A 7,143-nucleotide genomic window follows, 5' to 3' on the forward strand; every position below is an offset into this window, starting at 1 on the left:
TTTATTTATTTATTTATTTATTTATTTATTTATTTATTTATTTATTTTTTGGAGACAGAGTCTCTGCTGCCCAGGCTGGAGTGCACTGGTGTAGTCTCGGCTCACTGCAACCTCTGCCTCCCAGGTTCAAGCAATTCTCCTGCCTCAGCCTCCCGAGTAGCTAGGACTACAGGTGCTCGCCACCACACCCAGCTAAATTTTTGTATTTTTAGTAGAGAAGGGGTTTCACTATGTTGGCCAGGATGATCTCAATCTCTTGACCTTGCGATCTGCCCGCCTGGGCCTCCCAAAGTGCTGGGATTACAGGCGTGAACCTATGCGACTGGCCAAGAGACCTCTTTTATTCACCAGACTCAAAAGTAAGTGCAGTAATACTAAGTATTGGCAAGGATTTGGGAAAAAGGAAACCTTTACATCAACTTGCAGGCATAAACTGGCATAGTCATTTTGGAGTGCAATCTGGCAGTACTTGGGGAAATTATGTATGCATGTATACGTATATGTACATACATACACACACACATACACACACATATATATGTATATATACACCCCGTGACCCAGCAATCCCACTCTCGTATAAATCTTCCAGAGAAAGTCTCATACTGATCCATAAAGGAACTTGGTTTTGGACATTAATGACAGAAATCTTTGAGAAATCAAGTAGCGTCAATCTATTTATTCCCTGCTAGGGGAAATATGGTGGATACAGACCACAGAGTACCATGTAGCAGATAGAAGCAATGAATAAAATTTACATATAGCAACATGGATAAATCATCAAAATACAGGGTTGGGTAAAAAAAGGTCTTAGACATAGAACAAGATCTAAATCCCAATGTCATTTTATAAATTAAAAATACATATGCTATATAAAATACTCATTTTTAAAGGATGCATACATACCCAAGAAAGTACCTTAAATATATTAGAAAGTCTATGGAAGGTGAGGAGGAAAATATGTGGGTGGAGAAATTGCTTATGACAAGTAGGAGAGAAACAAAAAATAAATATAACAGAAGAAGGGCCTTATATCCATGGATAATCATAGGGAGCCTCTAAGATGGCACTCAATGACCTTTGCCTCTTGGTATCTGTACCCTTATATAATTACTACCCCTTGAATGTGTGCTTGTAACAAATAACATAATACCATTTCTGAGATTAGACTATGACTTCCATCTTGTTTGCTGTCTCTTGCTGACCCCACTCAAATGGAATACCAGCTCCACGCAGTGAGCTGCCTGGGCAGAGGCTCACACGGCAAAGAGCTGAGGGAGGCTCCAGGCCAACAACCAGTAAGGAACTGAGGCCCTCGGTCCAACAGCCCCTGAGGAACTGAATCCTGCCAACAACCATGTGAGTGAGATCCAAAGTGAATCCTTCCTCACTAGAGCCTTGAGATGACTATAGCCCTGGCCAATATCTGACCACAGCTCTGAGAAACACCCTGAATCTTAAGCATCCAGCTAAGTTATGCCCAACTTCCTGACCCAATGAAACAGTGAGAGAGACAATAAATGTCTGTTGTTTTAAGTCACCAAGTTTTGGGATAATCTGTTATGAAGCAATATAGCTATGAACTAAGGTCTATGAGTAACTCAAGACTGGGCATCTGAGCTCCAAAAGAAAAGGAATAAAATCCTATGACCTAAATCTTGCCTCCCTGGATTCATGACCACTGATGACATTCTGTCTTAATAAAATCCTAAAGGCCAAGGACTACATCTCTGTTATTTACTGGTATCTCTCTAGCACCTAGAACCATGGCCTCAAATGTAGATCTCAATCAATCTTCCAAAGACTGAATACTGCCTAGTTGTTGTCCTTTTTTTTTTTTTTTTTTGAGACAGGGTCTCACTCTGTAGCCCAGGCTGAAGTGCAGTGGCACCATCACGGCTCACTACAACCTTGATCTTCTGGGCTCAACTGATCCTAAGTAGCTGGGACCACAGATGTGTACCACCACAGCCAGCTAATTTTTTTTTTTTTTTTGGTATGTTTTGTAGAGACAGGAATTTCACCATGTTGCCCAGGCTGGTCTTGAACTCCCGGGCTCAAGCAATCAGCCCACCTTAGCTTCCCAAAGTGCTAGGATTATAGGCGTGAGCCACTATGCCTGGCCAGGTTTTTGCTGTAACTACCAAGAGTTTGTAACCTTGTCCAGTTCCTGACCCTCAGCATGTTCACATTCCTTGATCCTCAGCTCATCCCTTCCAAGCTGGGATTATAGCTTGATTCTTGTGTGATTACTTCTGCCCTGAAGTCATCCATGCCCTACAGAGACACCTAGTCTGGGCAAGGGTGTTAGAAAAGTATAATTGGGGACTGCTGCTAAAAGTACACAGTTGTTCTAGATGAGCTTGGATGTCAAGCCTTTCAGGTCTTTTCCCTCTCTTCCTCTTTTCCATAATAGTCTCCCTGGAGATCTTTCTTCCCATTTTCCCACTAAAAAAATCTAAAATCTAAAATAGTCAGGCATGGTGGTTCATGCCTGTAATCCTAATACTTTGGGGTGCCAAGGCAGGAGAATCGCTTGACCCCAGGAGTTCAAGACCAGCCTGGCCAACATAGTGAAACCCTATCTCTACAAAAGTTACAAAAAATTAGCTGGGCATGACGGGACGCACCTGTAGTCCCAGCTACCAGGAGGTTCAGGTGGGAGGATGACCTGAGCCTAGGAAGTAAAAGCTGCAATGAGCTGTGATCATGCCACTGCACTCCAGCCTGGGTAAGAGAGTAAGGCTCTGTCTCAAAAAAAAACAAAAAACAAAAACAAAAATGACTAAATTAAATAAAAATAAATTTAAATTAAGTTGTTACTTATATATAGGTGGTCCTTGTTTTTTTTCTTGAAGGCCATGATTCAATAGCCCAAAACTCATACAAGTCCCTCTAAGCCTTCTTTAAAGGTTCCATGTTTTGAACTCTTTCTAGTCAGATAAAATTCTTGAGAAGCCAATGAACTGATATTTTCTAACAAACATGAATGTAAAGTCTAATCCAAGGCTCATTAACAAATGACTTGAAAAATCCTTGATTATTAAAGAAACAACGTGTTTGCAGAAAACAGTATTAAAGCACTTAGGTCACTAAATGTTAGCCGAAAATAATTTTCCGCATTCCCTTATTACTCTCTAAGCCCAAAACACCCTTCTCAAATGAATGTTACAACTGTAAATTTATGAAATTCTCCCAATTTTCAACAATATATCTTTATCATTGCTAAAATTCTACTGCAGGAAGATAGAAACTGGCTCTATTTAGCACAATATCTGGCAATATTTGAAGAAATGAATCTATTCGAAAAAAATAAAAGCTGGCTGGGCACGGTGGCTCACGCCTGTAATCCCAGCACTTTGGGAGGCCAAGGCGGGCGGATCACGAGGTCAGGAGATTGAGACCATCCTGGCTAACATGGTGAAATCTCGTCTCTACTAAAAATACAAAAAATTAGCCAGGTGTGGTGGCAGGCACCTGTAGTCCCAGCTACTCGGGAGGCTGAGGTGGGAGAATCGCTTGAACCCAGGAGGTGGAGGTTGCAGTGGGCTGAGATCGCTCCACTGCACTCCAGCCTGGGCGACAGAGCGAGACTCTGTCTCAAAAAAAAAAAGAAAGGAAAAAAAAGCTGACTGACACAGTGTAAGCACTATGAACTATAAACACAATCTGTTGGTTCAACATTAATAGAACACTTATAAAGATGAGATTGCCCCAAAATTCAGGCTCTTGGTTACACGGATTATTAGAGAGAAGGATAACCATACACTATGCCTGCTTTATCTCACAGCAAGTTTTTCCTTTACATTATTCTAACAGAACCACCCTTTTGCTTACATGCCTTGAGTATTTATGAGTCAGCAAGTGACTAAATTAACTTAATTAAACTGAGCAAGATGCAATGTGAAATTTTAACTCAAGTGACAGAATCAAATTTTTTAAAATACTGAAATCCTAATTTTACAGCAAAATTTCTAGCAAATATAGTATGTGATGCAGTGTTGTGTCTCCACAGAGAAAGTTGTTTTTTTTTTCTCCTCTAGGATTAGGAAAAAGAAGTGATCAAAGAGACTGAAAAAGAACAGGCAAAATATCCAAATATCTGAGTTCTAAGATTCTTATTCTCTCTCTAAACAACAAATACAGGGCCCTGCCTATTTCACACCTAAAGAGGATACCTTACGCATTTAATTTTTAAAGGACTCAGGCTGGGTTCCACTTATTTGCAGTTTTTTTTAACATACCGTACATGGGTCATTCATTCAAGAAATATTAAAGGAACACCAACTAAGTTGCAAGGAATTGCACTGAAGACAAAAACAAGACAGAATTAGACCTTGAAATCCTTGAAGTTTAATAGAAGGGATATCACCTTTTTTATTTTTTATAAAAAAACTAGGTCGGTTTTTTTCCTTTGCTTAGTAAGAGAAGACAAACATAGAATATTATTAAACACAGACTAAAAAATCAGCAGCAATGTTGGAAGCCTGAAAATGTTTTTAAAATACCTATCTGTGAAATTTACTTCCTAAAACAAAAAGATCACGAAACCCAATCATGCATCTTCCTGAAGGCATTTCAGTAAAGCAAGTGTATGTGACTTCAAAAGTGGCAATACACTGGTAAGCAATTTTCAGAATGTTCATCTCTGGGATATGAAAGAAACCACATGCTAACTTACCGTCAGCCACTGATTATTACGAATAGGCACAATAAATGAATGATCCATGACCAATTACATCATGGCATACATTTTTCTTACCTTTATAATCATCATATGATAAATACTTAAGCACAAGACAGTTAGCACTATTTTTTAAAAAAATACCAAAAAGAAACTTGTTCAGGAAAAAAGTACATATAAAGTTCACTCTATTTGTACAGTAAACTTTCAGTTTACCCTAAACAAAACAAACAAATCAGTGAGTATAATTATTAAAATGTAATTTAAAAGTCATATTCAAGCTTATCGACAAACACCATAAGCAAAATCTACTTAGCATGTTATCAACACTGACCATATTTATGTGATAATACTATCTTTTTTAAACAGTCAAGTGGCTAAAACAACCCAAACTACTGTCAACAGAAATTCAACAATGTTGTTAATAGAGTTAATTCAACAAGATTCTCTAATCCTCAATATTTGTCAGCATCTTGATACCAGTTTTAAAATGAGGTGGAGAATCCCTTGTGGACTACATAGCATGCCTAATACTGAACCTATAAAACTGTAAATGCTTCTTGAATAACTAATGCTATAAAGCAGCTTTATACAGCTTTTCATAGTCTAGGAATGTTGGAAAGTTGATCAGCACGGCCTGTTTTTTGTTTTTTTTTTTTAAGGTATTTACAGGCCACAAGTTGTTAATGTGAATACAAAACAGAGTTTTGCTCCTATTTCTTGGTATAAGAACAAAAACTGGACGGGCGCAGTGGCTCACGCCTGTAATCCCAACACTTTGGGAGGCCTAGGCCAGCGGATCACGAGGTCAGGAAATCGAGACCAGCCTGGCCAACATGGTGAAATCCCATCTCTACTAAAATACAAAAAGTTTGCCAGGCGTGGTGGAGCGCGCCTGTAGTCCCCGCTACTTGGGAGGCTGAAGCAGAATAGCTTGAACCCAGGAGGCGGAGCTTGCAGTGAGCCGAGGTCGCGCCACTGCCTTCCAGCCTGGCGACAGAGCAAGACCCTGTCTCAAAAAAAAGAACAAAAACCAGCTCCTTTGGAAAAGAAAGCAGGGCGACATTTAAGCCCGTAAAAACATTTCAAGAATCTGTCTTAACATCTACTAAGGTGACTATCATTGTGACTACGTGACAAAGATCTACTGCACCCATTCTAAAACATCGGGAATGTTTTCAGCAATAACTAAACGTCTAATTTCAAAGAGGAAGCCGTAAATTAGTGCTTTCAAGAGAAAAGAGCATCACTGTGCTGTTGGAAGTTAGTAACTAATATAAAAGCGACCCTTCGCGGTTATAGCAGGAAACTATTTTTGATTAAATAAGAGCTTGAGATTATCCACCATAAGGCACTTCAGGATAACTTTGTCATCATATTTACATGAAACTAATGTTTCGAGGGAAAACTTTTCTAAAAGGTACCAACTCTAAACCAAAAGGCCCACAGGCCTTCCAGAGGACGCCAGGCTCTAGAATAAATAAGAAATAACATCCCCAACAATATCACTCTAACCTAACAAATTTTAAGGAAAGTTGCCTCCCAATGTCATGGCCATCGTGGTTTTTACCTGTGAGGGTTTCGGGGTGGGGGGCGTGAACGCGTTCGGGAAAGAACCAGTCAAAAAAGCGAAGGATTAAAAACTCTCGGCTGGTGACTTCGCTAACGACACAGACCAAAAGACGGGATCGACAGGAGCCCCCGAAAAGTCCCCCGCCGGACAGGACTCCTCAGGTAGGGGGACTGTCACCTAAGTCAAGTTGTCGGGGACAACAGCAAGGACCTAAGACCTCAGGTAGGCAGGCTCACGGAGGGTTGCGCTGCGGGTTCTCGCTGCGGGCCTCCCGAGTCCCTCACCGGCCCGGCCCTGGAAAATCCGGGGTCCCCAGAGCACCGCCAGAGTGAACACTCACCTGCGGCGGCCCAAGCTCCTCGGGAAACCGCCCAACGCCAGGCACAGGGTATTGGCCGAATGGAGGTCCTGGAAGCGAGGAAGGAGGGCCCGACCCAGTCCAGCCCACCTTGCTCTCCGCTCACGGCCCCAGTACTGCCCAGTTCAATCGTCACCACCACCTGCCGGCGCGGTTTCTGTTCGCCAAGAATTTGAAGACAAAGCCGCCAGAGTCACTTCCGGTGCTGGGGACTACCTCGGCGACTCCGGCGCACGCAGGGCGACACCCCGGGAGCTAGGACGCTGGGCGGGAGCGGCGGAAGAGGGTGTGGCCGGGCGTGGAGGCGCGCGTGCGCAGTCTGGCACCTCCTCCCGGCGGACGCGGCCGCGACCAGGGATAGTATAGACCTTGGTAGAGATGGTATTATAGTACTACATCGCGCGCCTCCGAACCTTGTTCAGGTGCTTGCCCACTTTCCCTCCCATTTGATTTTCACCACACTCACACACACACCGAGGTCAGGTGTCTATTTTAAAGGTGAATGTCCAGGATCAAGCAATTCGTTTA

The 7,143-nt window shown here is 42.1% G+C and overlaps 1 protein-coding gene across 2 annotated transcripts in view; it reads right to left on the reverse strand.

Annotated features, from left to right (window-relative positions):
* Nucleotides 1-6,932, reverse strand: part of KATNA1 (katanin catalytic subunit A1) — a 63,494-nt gene extending 56,562 nt beyond the window's left edge. For both annotated transcript variants that reach the window (XM_023188426.1, XM_023188425.1), the window contains exon 1: nucleotides 6,598-6,932. The gene's annotated coding sequence lies outside the window, so the exon portion shown is untranslated. The remainder of the gene's footprint in view (nucleotides 1-6,597) is intronic.
* Between the last annotated feature and the right edge of the window lie 211 nt (nucleotides 6,933-7,143).

Source organism: Piliocolobus tephrosceles, chromosome 5, assembly GCF_002776525.5.
Source record: "Piliocolobus tephrosceles isolate RC106 chromosome 5, ASM277652v3, whole genome shotgun sequence".
Lineage (NCBI taxonomy): Eukaryota > Metazoa > Chordata > Mammalia > Primates > Cercopithecidae > Piliocolobus > Piliocolobus tephrosceles.